Genomic DNA, 14,805 nt, shown 5'->3' with positions numbered 1-14,805 from the left:
AATAAAATACCAAACCACGATTACCCAGCATTCAAACAATGAATTAAGCATAAAAAATACAAGATTTGAGAGAATAATGCTCGGACTGTTTATCACCATGGATGCCGGCGATTGTCGACGTCGGTAGGGGCATTCTCCGGCGGTGAAAGGCGGCGCCGCCGGTGAACTTTGGCCGGCAACGTTTCCTCGTGACTGCCCAGCGAAGGAGGGGATTTAGCTCCTCCTTTTCAAACGTTTTTTCTTTTAATTTGAGAGAAAAGGAGAAGGGCATTTAGGGAATACACATTTTTTCATTTAATGAAAGGCCTACTCATTGAAACTTTCTATTTTAGAGCCTACTCATTAAACACATTACACATTTTAAGCCTATTTTTCAAAAGGACCCACAAAATGTGGGGTTTAAACAATTCATTACGGTTATAAATTATACGATCTCGCGGAAAAACAACCAAATATTTTTCAACTAACATATACATACAGTAAAGTGATAACATATACCTTAACAAGACAAAACTGAAAGTTATCCTTCGCACACTAAGAATCCCTTACATTTTGTTCTCTAAAACCTCCTAACAAATATTGCCAATTCTTCGTTCTCTTCCATTTGCACACTTATTCTTCTTATTTCGTACGAAACATCTCCTATTCTCTGCCATTTCCAAAACTGATCAACATAATTAGAATTGAACAGCCACTCAGTTAAAAGTTTCTTAAAATTATCAAGTTTGGAAAATTAACTAAAAAAGTTCCAGTGATTACTTTAGTCAAGTACAAATTTAAGTCTTGGCTTTCTTGACTATTGCATAGAGAAAACTGAAATATTTCATTCCACTCCTATCAAATTCTCAGCCAATCTTCACTAAGCTAATCTTCTCTTACACAACCATAAACCTAACAAAATCAATTTTTAGAACAGTAAATTCCACAAAAACACTGATGAACTCACCATGGAAACTCCGTTGACGACTTTGGAATCATCTTGAGTTTCAGAGAAATCAATGAACATTCACTGAAACATTATAACAAACACATAAAAAGCAAACTTCAACTGAACCAAGAGCCCATCGAGAAGTTATCATCGCATCCAAATCCAAATCAATCGCAATTTTCTGAAAATTTCACTCAAAAACTACATTAAAAAAGAAAATCGGAGAAAGTTGTTGGTAGAGAATATAAACAATTGTCAGATGATGCTTGGAATTGACATTGCCATGGTCGATAGGGCGATGGATGACAGAAACAGTGGAAGTGAGGCCGATTGGGTTTGAGACGACGGGGACAGAGCACACACCTCATGCGTCCACCTTGCAAAAATTAAAAACAAAAATAAATAAAACCTCCAAAACAGTCCTCGAAATCACGACGGTGCAACAGAGTTTTAGGGAAGAGAGATAGAAGGAAGGATTATCGGTCATCGTTGAAGATCAGAGTTCCTCAGATTTTGCTATTCATAATAGTCGTATTTTGATTCGAATTTTGATGGTGGCCCCAAAGTCAATCGGTGGCTAATCACTGGAATTGGCATGCCACCGAAAGACTACAGATAGACTGAGGCTTTCCAGGACTTGCGAGAGGCGATAGGACTTTGGAAGCACCGCCAGAATCCCCAACTTCTGCAATTTGGCCAAACTCATAGTTTGAGTTTTTAATAGATTTGACAGTAACTCCAAATGAGTAAAAAGTGAAAAAGAAAGGGCAAAAGTGGAAGAAAAAGATTAAAAAACCAAGTTTGCACACCACAAACAACTACAAACTATCAAAGTACATAACACAAACACGCAATAAGAATAAAACTCATAAATACTTTACCAGTTTGCATTTTAAGGTCATAACTGTGGTAATTTGAGAGGAAAAATTGTATTATTGCATGACAATTACAACCGGTTTATATACAGGAGTCCTAGCCTTTAGAAACGGCAATCACATCCCATAATCTATGGGATATCACACTAAAAAGGGAAACTAACCAAATCAACCTAATTCTAGGAAAACTAACTATTATATTCAAACTTTCCTAATGTGTAAAACACATTCTTCCACAATAACAATACCTATTACATCAAAAAGCTTTTTTCCTAGCACGAGTCTCATCAATTTTTGACAAATAAATAAACCTTCCTCTCCAGCTGTAGACATCTCCTCAAGGGCGCCCGATAACTTCTTCCTTTACTCCCTAAAAACAAGTGTTACTATCAGTATGAAGTTGCAACTTGTAAGCATATGTATCCACAATACCATAGCTAAAATCATTAAACACATATAAGTTATAGCTTATAGTACATCGTAAACATATAGTCAATTGACCTAAAAATGAAAATTTACCTAATAAATATATACATGGCCACATCCAAACCAAACAAAGATTGAAAGTTCACTTCACAACGAATCGATCTTCATCTCTGGATATTGAATCACATATACTTTAAAGTAAAATAAGAATGGTGATTTGAGTGAAAAGTATGGGTGAACATAGATTCAAGGGGAAAAAACTGAACAAACGGAAAAAATATATATACTTTAACTGACAATTGAACATAATCATCAAGCACATACCAACATACCAGCCACGAATTAAGGGTGAGTGCATAATGTGGGGTCGGAGTCCAATCATTTGAAACTAACAGTAAAGTTAAAATAGTTATATAAATGTCCTGAGCATACATAATGTTTAAAGATTCCATAAACTGAATTAAGCTATTATCTTTGCATGGCACTCAATATGAAATTTGTTTTAATAGAAACATCATCATAATCTCGTATTAGAAGCAGCCAATTCAAAAAGCTCTCAAATGTATCAAGGTTATAGAAGATTACGCACTGACAATGACTTCAATACATATCTCAGGAGAAATGCAACACCTTGATTCTTGAAGGAACGATCGAAATGCACTAAATGAATAACAAATTTCAGTAGAGATCCAATTATATATACCAAAAAAGACAAACAAAAGTAAGAGATGAAGCAAAAAAAATGAACAAAAACTCAAATTCAAAGAAACACATTCAAAATCCAATACAAAACCAAAATACCTAAACAGCCTTTCCCTAAAAGAGAAAAGAAAGAGAATATTGGTAGCCAGTTCAAGAAGCATGAAAAAACAATGCTATATATCGCAATTTGTTATAATTACTTCGCTCCCACTCTGAATACAAATAATGCCACGCAAAATTTTGAAAAATACTGCATCTCTTTAAGAAGAGTTCTCAAATTGAATTGAAAAACAAGTGGAATGTTTGCAAAACAAAAAAGACCCCGCACAGCCTAGGCTACGACCTAACCAAATAGGAGAAAGGAAAAAAAAACCATTCCAGTTAATGACTATTTCTCACAATAATCAACTACTAATACCCGAAAGCCAATGTCTATTAACTCCAATGCGACACTAAATGCAAGAAGTAAGATGTTTCCACTACCAAGATCCCAAAACAGTTCTTCAATAAATTTTCATTGACAATCTTTCCAATTCTAGGAAGAGCTAAAGTTCTTCGTCGAAGTCAAATTGCTAATCACCTTATCTACTAGAAAGTAGAGCTTTTCCTATAAGAAGTTTCTTCTAAAGTGTAGCACAATACTAATTGACATCTGTGCGCCTGACCTCGCGGAGCTCTTCTACCTCATGTTAAGTCTTGTAAAATTGCATGTCTTGTATAGTTTGAAATAAATGCTAGTGTATATAGCATTACTATATTTCCCCCTTACCCCTCATAAAAAGAACCTTTGACTCATATGCAAATTAGAATTGTCTTTCATTCTAGGATGAAAAAATTCATAAAATTCCAAAGGCTACATCTTACAATATTTTATTATTTTTTCCCTAAGCAAAGCAGGTAAAACCCTCATCATATATATATATAAAAAAAAAAAAAAAAAGAAGAAGCAGAAGAAAGAAAGCAAGCAGCCAGATTTATTTTTTTTTTTTCCCTAAGCAAAGCAGGTAAAACCCTCATCATATATATATATAAAAAATAAAAAAAAGAAGAAGCAGAAGAAAGAAAGCAAGCAGCCAGATTTATTTTTTTTAAAAAAAAATTACCTCTAAAAAAACTCATCTCCGGACATCCTGTTCGACGATTGTCAGAGTTCATCACCAATTGGGGGCAGATACTAGAGAGAAAGATAGGATAACAAGAAAAAGTTTTCAACCAATTCAACGAAAAAAAAAAAGAAAAAGTTTTCAGAAAATAGGTCAAAAACGAAGAGGATGAAATAGAAAGAAAGGGAGAAACAGAGAGAGAAGTAAATGAAAAGGGAAAGCAAATATAACGTGGCCAAGGAAAAAATGGAAAAACAAAAATCTATAATGATTCGATTTTCTGCAAAGCACATGCAAAAGAACCACGTGTAAGGGAAAGGAGAGGGAGTGAAAAACAACTGGCATGCTAAACCTCTTGACAACAGTAAAGAAAGAATTTTTAATATTTCTTACAGAGTAAAAATAAAAAAAAACCACGTTTAAGGGAAGAAGAGGAAACATAAAACAACTTTCACCTTAAGAGTATGTTTGCTAGGAAAGAAAAGTAGAAGGAAGAAAGAAAGTGGAGGAATTTTCAGAAAAAAAATAAAAATATAAGTTATTTGGTAGGAGAGAAAAGAGAAAGGAAGAGAAAATAGAGTGAAAAATAATACATATGGGCCCTATTATTTTTTTTCTTTCCACAAGTGGGCAGAAAATGGGATGAAAAATGAGGACAACTCATTAAAGTGAGCAAAGTTACTAAACTATCATTTTCTCCATTAACATCCAAGCAAAAAATTTAAGAGTATAAAAGTAATTTACGAGTAAGATTTTTCCTTTCCTTCCAATTTAACTTCTAATACCAAACAAGTGAAGGTAAGCTCATTTTCTTTCCATCTTCTCATACTAAACAACATAAAAGAAAATCAATTTCCTTTTCATTATTGTTATTTTTTATCACTTTTATATTTCCTTTCTATTATATTTTTTTTCCTTCCTACCAAACATAGCATAAACCTTTTCTGACGAAAGTAAAGAAAGGATTTTTAATACTTCCTATAGAGTTTTTTTTTTTATAAATAAAATAAAAAATAAAAGAAAGAGCCTGTAAAAAAAAAAGGTTCCATTGTAAACAGGTCCATCTCACTTTTCATATACAAGTTGTAAACACGCGCTCTGCGCGTCTAAACTCAGTTGGACAAGTTTATTTAACGCAAAAATGAAAATCATGTTGTAATTTCATATAAATTGTAAATATGTATGTGTCTCTGTGTGTGTGTCTATATATACATATAGAATGAAAGAAAGATTGATAAGTAATCTTCAAAATTGAAAGAAAAATATGTATGTGTTTATTGCAGATTGAGAACATGCTATCTTCTCTAAGAAGAGATGAGGAAATTATGAAGTAAATTCACTGAATTCAAAAGTGTTAAAAGTACTATTTTCTTTAAGGACTAAGAAATTAGAGAAGCAGTAGCACCAATGAGTAAAAAAGTCAAATGACCATTAGATTTTAATTGCCACCATGACTAGCAACATCTACAATTAAACAGCAGACAAACATTAAATACAGAACAAAGGAACGAGATAAAATTAGCAAGTGATCAAAAGTTTAGAAGTAAAAAAGCAAAGGTATATAATACTAAGGGTTCGTTTAGTTCGCTGATTCGAGTTTTTAATTCGAGTTGAGATGTGATTTTATGTGAGAGCTTTTTACTGTAGCAAAACTCAAATTCTAAACTCGAATCAGTGAAATGAACGGGACCTAAATCTACACACCTCTCTAATACCTAAACCAGAACAACCATTGTCAGAGGAGAGCCCGCTATTTGGCTCATTTATTTTGCTTCTTTTTTTTTTTTTATCCAACAATAAATGCCTTTTTTTCGTGCATGAGATGCATCATTGTGTCTCTTAAATTGTTGCTCAACATCGAGATGAACATGGTTTAAATTAGCACAGGAGTTCAACTCAACAATAAGGCAATCATCATCAGAAGTAATACCACAAAGATTTGGCACTGTAATATAACCAGCAATAACTTCAGTAAGATCACATTCAGGCATAATAGTTGCATTAATTTCACAAGCATTCTTGGCATCAGCCGTTTCAGCAACACATTCACTAATTTTAGAAGTATTACATCGAAAAAGGATCTTTGTGCTTAGGTTGGAATTATTCTTCCCACCTTTTTTGTTCCTTTTTCATACTACTGAAAGAGAAACCACTTAAAACAACGATAATTGAAACAGTACCTGAGAGAACCACGAGAACATTTGATCTCTAGAGGCATACTTTCAGAACCACCTACATAAAAATTAAAAAAATTAAAAAAATTAAAAAAAAAAAAAACCGGAGGAAGTTGTAAGAAGAAAGGCAAGATAAAGCAACACAGAAGAAAAGACCAACAACTATAGGCATTCAAAGTGAACAGGGGACAATAACATACAAAGATATCGTAGACACAACTCATCTTCTTGACATTTTGAATTTCTTGGTTTTTGTAAGATCTGAGACGGTTACCTTTTAATATACTTACGCACAATATACATATATATAATGGTACTCTTATATCTTTAAACCTCCTTAGATTCTGACCAGGAATAGTTGGAGGATTTCCCCGAGTGTATTTCGTCTATTGTAAGTGCCATTATGGCTATAGTTCAATAATGATGATAGTTTTATTTTTTTATAAAAAAATTACTGATATTATCATACAAGAACAATCCTTCATCCATCTAAGCAAGGATATGGACAATTGATGCTTGTATTCTTTTAATCAACCTATGCTACGTTTGGGACACCTTTCCTGCAAAGCATCTCCAAAAACTCTCCAACCTCAAGATGGAACTTGTACAATGCCATGTCTTATAATTGGCTCATGACAGACTCAAAAGAAGCAGATAAAATTCTAAAGATTCCTAGCCTATTTCTCCCTAACTCTCTCAAAAAGAAGCAGCTCCAATTCATTCTCAAATTAGAATTCCTATTCAGTTCAGCATTTAACAAAGTAATACAGAATAGAGTCTGAACTAGCTAATTAGAACACATTGTATTAGTCATACAAATTTATCAGAGAAAAGTTTCAATTTTGAGAAATAAGAGAGAGGACAACACACCAATAATTATAAATCATATAGCGTAAAATTTGAATCAAATAGGCGTCTTAAGGATGAACAGACAGAACTGGAGAATAAAGAAAGGAACAAAGAAATATACCAACGCTTTTATTGATTTTGTATATTTTTTATCCTAACTCTATTGAATTTTAAAATTTCAAATTATTTCCTTGCATTAGAATTCGATTCTTTTCCTGTTCACGAATCCCATGCAGGTTCTCGGGAAGACGACAGTGCGATTTCATCTGTTGGAAATCCGTATCATCTTGACTTGGTTCTGATTTCTCTATTTTTTTTAAGAATACCGAGTCGGAGATCGCCCCTTTCATTCTGGGGTGACAGAGGGATCGTACCATTCGATCCTTTTTTTTCATTCTTTTCCCGGAGGTCTGGAGAAAGCTCCAATCAATAGGAAAAAAACCTCCCTCAGCAAGAGGAAGGCCTGTGAATAAATCAAGTACTGTTCTTGAAGTCTCAGGCTGTAATAAGAATGTATGAGCAAATATGAGGGGTATAAAAAATTATCTTTACTGCACAGAATTAAGGTTTACAGAATACCTATAAATACATAAACTAAGAGACTATTCTAGGAAAGTACATAACACGCAAATCATCCTAACTAATTACACTTTATTCTAGTTGACTAAATCTTCCTAATTACAGCCTATAATAATCTTTCTATTTACAGCCCTATGATTCTGTACATTTACTACCAAATATTCTGTTTCCAACACTCCCCCTCAAGCTGGCTTGTAGATGTCTTCCATAGCTAGCTTGCCTATTAAGAACTCGAACTGCCTCTTGTGAAGTCCTTTAGTGAGTATGTCTAGTTGGAACATAGGGAATACAAATTAGACCACTCTCAAGTTTTTCCTTAATGAAATGCTTGTCTACTTCGATATGCTTAGTCCTAACATGTAGAACTAGATTGTAGGCAATCAAAATAGCAGCCTTGTTGTCACAATAAACTTTCATGGGCAATGTTACTGGAATCTTCATGTCTTCCAATAGTCTCTTTATCCACATGATTTCACAAATTCCATGAGCTAGTGATCTAAACTCTGCCTCCACGCTACTCCATGCCACCACGCTTTGCTTTTTGCTAAGCCAGGAAACAAGATTAGGCACAGTATCTTGAGGTCGATCGTCTATCATAAACACTCCCTGCCCAATCAGCGTCTGTAAAGACTTCAACCTGTATCTTGTCACATTTTTTGAACATCAAACCTTTTCCTAGTGACCCTTTTAGGTATCTTAAAATTTTGTTGATTGCATCAAAGTGCTCCTGTCCTGGAGAGTGCATGAACTGACTCACCATGCTAACTGCGAAAGCTATATCAGGACGAGTGTGTGACAAATAAATGAGTCTTCCAACTAATCGTTGATACTTCTCTCTTTCAATCACATCTTCGGCTTTAGCAGGGTTAAGTTTTAGATTAACTTCAACAAGTGTTTCAGCAGCTTTGCAACCAAGAAGGCCTGTTTCACTAAGTAAATCAAGGATATATTTCCTTTGGTTTATAAAGATACCTTCCTTCGATCTTGCAAATTCCATGCCGAGGAAGTATTTTAGTGTCCCTAGGCCCTTAATCTCGAAGTCTTGTGCTAGTCTTTTCTTCAACCTTGCCAATTCTTCAAGATCATCGCCTGTCAAGATTATATCGTCAACGTAAACAATTAGAACAATAATTTTCCATTTCTCTGTGTGCTTAAAGAACAGGGTATGGTCTGCTTGACTTTGATGAAGACCATAACTCTTTACAGCCTTTCCAAACCTAGGGGACTGCTTGAGTCCGTACAAGGACTTCTTAAGTCTACAAACTTTGTCTTGGCCAAAGAATCTTTCAAAGCCTGGTGGTAGACACATAAACACTTCTTCTAAGTCTCCGTTAAGGAAGGCATTCTTCACGTCTAACTGATATAAGGACCAGTTTAAGTTTACTGCAAGAGACAATAATACACAAATAGAGTTAATTTTAGCCACAGGAGCAAAAGTCTCTTGGTAATCAATACCGTAGATCTTAGTAAACCCCTTGGCTACAAGTCGCGCTTTGTATCTCTCTATGCTACCATCGGCTTTGCACTTAACTGTAAACACCCATTAACAACCAACAGTTTTTTAGTCCCTAGGTAATTCCACAATCTCCCATGTTTCATTTTTGCATAGAGCATTCATCTCTTCCATTACTGCTAATTTCCAACCTGGATCATCAAGTGCTTCCTAAATATTTCTTGGAACAAACAAATCAAAGATTTTGGATGTGAAGGCTCTATGAGACTGAGAGAGTTTATCATAAGACACATATTTTGTGATTGGGTGATTGGTACAAGAGCGTGTACCTTTCCTAATAGCTACGGGAACATCAAGATCATTAAAGAATTCAGGAGGAATTTTTTCAGGCAATACTGAGGAAATATCAGGTTGAGAAGGATTCAAATTACCTGATGTGTCCATAGGCTCATAATTCGGGTCATCTGATTGATTCAGAACCAAGGGATTAGTCAGTCCTCTGATCTTTTGATGATTCTTTCTCCTAGAGTAAAAACAAGAAGCTCAGAATTACGTCCCTTAGGATCGGTTGATAGTATTTCTCCCCCTCTAGAAGACTCAACAATGACTGGCAACATAGTACTATGATTAGTAACATTCCTTTCAAAAAGATTTAAATTTATCCCTTGATTAGGTTCGGACTCCACAGGTTTCGGTAAAGGGTCTAGAATAATATCCCAAAAATTTTCTTCCATGCTTTGTTTCTCCCCTTGAAGAAAATTCTTTTGAAAATAGGGTTGATTTTCAATGAAAGAAACATCTAAAGTAACAAAGATTTTCCTAGTAGTAGGATTCAGAAGGGTCGGACATGGTTGAAGAAGAGAATGATTGAAGGGAGTTTCTGGTTTTTTTTTTTTCTTTCTTCGAATAAGGGTTGCCAGCTAGGGTTGCTCTGATACCATATGAGCAAATATGAGGGGTATGAAGAATTATCTTTACTGCACAAACTTAAGGTTTACAGAATACGTATAAATACATAAACTAAGAGACTATTCTAGGAAAGTACATAACACGCAAATCATCCTAACTAATTACACTTTATTCTAGTTGACTAAATCTTCCTTATTACAGCCTATAATAATCTTTCTATTTACAGCCCTATGATTCGGTACATTTACTACCGAATATTCTATTTCCAACAGAATGCTAAAAGTCCAACGTTCTCCAGAGTTTGCAAAATAGCAGCGCCAAAAAGCAATTAAAATAATGCAAAAACTGAAAGCTCAAAAACAAAGATAATGGTAGCAGAAGTATGCACAAAATCTCTATGTAGCTCTTATATTATGTATCCAAGAAATATAACTACACCAAATATATGATATACTGTAAATAGTCAATAGAACACTTTGCCAAGGACCATGGCTTTATTCAGAGAAGTTATAAAGGAACTTCACAACTTTGAGCACACCCATATCTAAAGATATAGGATAAGGAAAGTACTTGAATAACTGTTTATGAACCAACAAATGCATCAATCTATTCTTCTAGCCAGGATCAACTATGAACGAGTGGAGCAAATAAAAACCAAAAAAACACTTCGGTCAGTACAGATAGCCTATAAGCTATCGAAACTATACGACAGAAAAATCCTGTCCTGGGTGGCTCATTAGTTTACAATTTACATTAGGTGGAAATTGTGAATAAAAAATCCTATTGAATAATTTCAATTCAAAACAAGAAACCGAAAAAATATAAATAAAAAAAGAAACATAAAGTCGTTTCATTCAAGCACTATTGTGACACTATTCCTTTCAAGTTTTACTCAACAATGCATTTAATTTGAAGGAAAAAAAAAAAAAAAAAAAAAAAAACCCAACCTAACTCAAGCTACCGGCGTTTCATTTCTTCAAATTCAAAAGCTGTTCTATTAATCCACAAGTAAAATCAAATGAAAACCACCAGCATAACTCTCCGACAGAAGCTTAACTCCAAACAAAGCTCCAAACCAAATTGTAGTATAAAGAACTTTATTATTATCAATTATTAAAACATGAAACTCAAAAACCAAAGAATCGATTAGGATTCCCCAGAAAAACATATAGCCTACTTCTCAATCCTTCATCAATCAAAACAAAAAAGGGGAAAAAATTGCAATCAAGAACTCAACACCCTACATCCATTAGCACATAATTGTTCTATGCAATCAGAAAGCGTCATTGTTCTATTACCAACCTGTTGTTTTCCTTGCTCTGGAAAGTAACAAAGAAGGCACTGGAGAGAAGAAGATATGACTAAGCGGAGAGGGCATAAAAGCAACGCAGAGGAAAGGGGGAGAGAAAAGAAGAGGCGGAGGGGAAAGAGCAAAAAAAAAAAGCAAGCAGATGAAGCGGAGTCAAGGAAAAAAAAAAGAAAAATATAGATGGAAAAAGGTTGGGTTTGACACGTGGAGAGAGGAGAGAAAAACGCTCTTCTAAGTTTTATGTATATTTAGATTTAGACTAGTGAAAAGCACATGTATGTGTACGTGCCTTATTTCAAGCTGTAATTCTCAACTCCTTTTTTTTTTTTTTGGTTGTCAAAGGACATCACTAAACTATTACATTTACATGTATCAGTGTATTGTTACAATAGAATAGTAGCGTATTTTACTTATAAAACATACAAAATGTGTATATTGGAATACTGATGTGATAAAGGAGAGCTATTGTTCTCTGAAAAAGTGTATCAAACATGGCATTGATGTAGAATATATGTTGCACTCCTTGCCGCACTTTATTTTGAAACAGAACAGATACTGTGCTCTAATCTAAAAGACAAAATGCATTCGGTGGAAAAGAAAATTGTTTTCAGGCAAAAAATAATAATAATAATAATAAAATAAAAGAGAAAATAAAAAAACTAAAGGAAGCCCTTCCTTATCAATAATAACTTTAAACATGTAATATAAAGTCCGCAGCAACTATTTTACAGTAAGATTACAACATGACGGCACTGAAAATTAAGAACGGCACCAAATCTGTTTAAAATAGAAATTACTAATTGAGCCTCATCGTACTACTCATAACAAAGACGACATTCAACATGATATTTTTTCTGGAGAAACCTTGAATAGAAAAGATATTAACCCAATAGAGAAACTAAACACTGTCAAAAGAAAAAGATATTCACCTAATACAAACACTAAACACTGTCATTCATGATATATACATTCAATTTTCCATACATGGAATAAGAAACTTACACAAGAAATTTTATTGTCTCCTAAAAAAAGGAATGAACAGAAAATTTAAGAAAAGTAAGCAAAACAAAGAGACACAACAAATGGCAAAACCACATAAGCACTGCTCCATAAAAACCAATTCAATCTTAAATCTAATTCCTCATACTTCCATGTAAACAGTTCACATTCAACAGAGAAGCACAATTCATCAATACCGGTGTTCATAATTTCTCGTTCAAATGATCCAATCCTATCACACATAGAAAAACAACAAAAACATCTAGAACCCCATATCCAAAAGAGAGATAAATTCGAAATAATTAAGCAAAACCCCAATTGAGTGAATACACCAAAAAGATCCAAGCTTCCGAATCTTATGGAAACAGAAGCTAGAGCTAATCAATTACCTAACAGATTCTTGGACCTATAAACAATGGCCATGTTACAGTGCTCATATTTAACACTAAACCATGCACTTCTACATATATTATGACAACTCCAGTAGTTTTAAGCAGAAGAAATGACCTTGGAATATAAACCATGACAATATTGGATATCATACCGCCAGAATTAGAAGATACTCCTAGTAGTTTCAGTCACTATTAAGCTGATGAAAAAAAGAACCATTTAAGGTAAATTTAATCCAATTTAAATAAAATTTTAAGGAGAAACAAGAAATTTTAATTTGAAGACATAATGAGTAGGGAAAAAAGTAGAAATTAAATAATTTAGATACCTTAGCCAAGGAGGTTGGTTATTTATATTGATCACTTTTGTGAATAACACGCCGTAAGACTCCAATAAGATTGTACCTGCACTAAATCAATATGGAGCATAAAATATATTTAATAATGTTGATGGAGTCTTGCAGTAATTGTAGTAAGCAAAAGAAAGGAATAGTTAACTACCTTTTTTTAGTTTGTCAACGCCACAATTTCCTTAAAAACAACATTTCGAGTGCGATCACAAGAGTCCTCGCCGTAAGGAGTATCTAAGAAGATTTTAATAGCAAATGTTAAATAAAATATTATCTTACTTATATATATAAAACCAATAAGAATTACAACAAAAATTGGGTGAATCCAAAGGGATCTTATCTATGCTTTTAAAATGTCCCTATATGCAGCACCAACACTTGCAATAGTTTAATTGATCTAATACCACTCACAAAGTTACCATGACAAAACTGGTGGCAACAATCAAGCTACAAACCAACGCCAATGTTAGGCTAAAAACCAACAGTAATATGGGAGTTACACTTTAAATAAAATTGAAGATCAACAGAACATTACAGCTAGAACCAGTGGAAACAGTAGTCAAACGCCAACAGTAATATTGGAGCTAAAAATATCAGTAATATTGAAAAACGGAGATTTCAACATAAAAAAAACGAATAAGATAAACAAATCTTACCCTTTAAGATGCCCGGTGGAGATCTGATTTTGAGTATAATTTTCTAGCCAGGTATCTCACAAAATGTCCCACAAGCAATCAACCAAAGGTCAATGAATTGTTAGCTCAAAAACTATACCAACTCCTTTCAAAACATGGTCAAGTATAGAATATTAAAATTAAGTGTAACCTGCAAGCTAGTTTCTACCAAAAATCCTTAAATGCTCCAACTGGTATTTTGTAGATTTTTCAATGATTGCATTTCCATCATTGTTAGTCCTTTAGATTGTCTACCACAATTTCAAATAGTCAACAAACATGCATATTCCATACCAACTAAAATAGAAACCAAAATGTTAACTGTTCCACCCGTCCATACGACACAGCGTATTAACAATCATAAAATCCCCAACCTCAGAATCCAAGGGAAAAATTAAACGAAAAAAAAAACAACAAAGAGAGGCGTTTTAATTTCATTTTACCTACATAAAAAAAAAGGAGAAATTATCCAAAAAAAAACCCCTAAGAAAGAGGAGAGGAGGTTACTCCACGCAATTTCCATTCCTTAATGGCCTCATCTCAGAGCCCACATCCACATCAACAAAAAATTTACAAAATTTAGCATAAGCTCAGATCAAATTCACAAACCTCATATCAAAATTTCAAACTCAGATTCTACAGAAGAGGAGTTCTATGCAGACATTTGGTCGAACACTTGGAGTGGGGTTGAGGTATGATAAACGCGAAAGTTGCAACATCGGAATTGCAGAGATCGTCGCAATGTCGGGATGTTGTCGGCGATTCTGAACGTTGGATTCGCAGCGGCGATGATAGAGAAAGGAAAAGGCTTTCGCAGCTGGCCACACCCGAACATCTCCGGCGAAAGCCGCATCAAAACTCAAAAAGATCAGAGAAGCAAAATCGAGAAATCGAAGCACAAATCGCGGCATCAAAACTCAACAAAACTAAGTAAGCAAAATCATTTAAATCGCGGCATTAAAAGTCAACAAAACTAGAACGGGGAAATTTTGAAATCGCATCCGGAATCGCGACAAAACCAGTCTTCTCCCTCTATTCTTCACCGGCGAGTCGCATCGATGGTAGGAGCGGAAATCTCCAACGAAG

General features: G+C 34.2%; 1 long non-coding RNA gene across 1 annotated transcript; it reads right to left on the bottom strand.

Annotated features, from left to right (window-relative positions):
* Positions 1 to 1,842: 1,842 nt before the first annotated feature.
* On the bottom strand, positions 1,843 to 14,309 carry LOC21411986. The gene is made up of 6 exons (XR_002902259.1): positions 13,702 to 14,309; positions 13,197 to 13,279; positions 13,025 to 13,100; positions 6,215 to 6,266; positions 4,035 to 4,105; positions 1,843 to 2,173 (listed from the first exon to the last, which is right to left on the bottom strand). It is a non-coding gene; the product is annotated as an uncharacterized LOC21411986 (long non-coding RNA).
* Between the last annotated feature and the right edge of the window lie 496 nt (positions 14,310 to 14,805).

This window comes from Morus notabilis, unplaced genomic scaffold (assembly GCF_000414095.1).
Source record: "Morus notabilis unplaced genomic scaffold, ASM41409v2 Scaffold468, whole genome shotgun sequence".
NCBI classification, from domain to species: Eukaryota; Viridiplantae; Streptophyta; class Magnoliopsida; order Rosales; family Moraceae; genus Morus; species Morus notabilis.
Note: the sequence above shows the minus strand (reverse complement) of the source record. Positions and strands in the feature narration are given on the sequence as shown.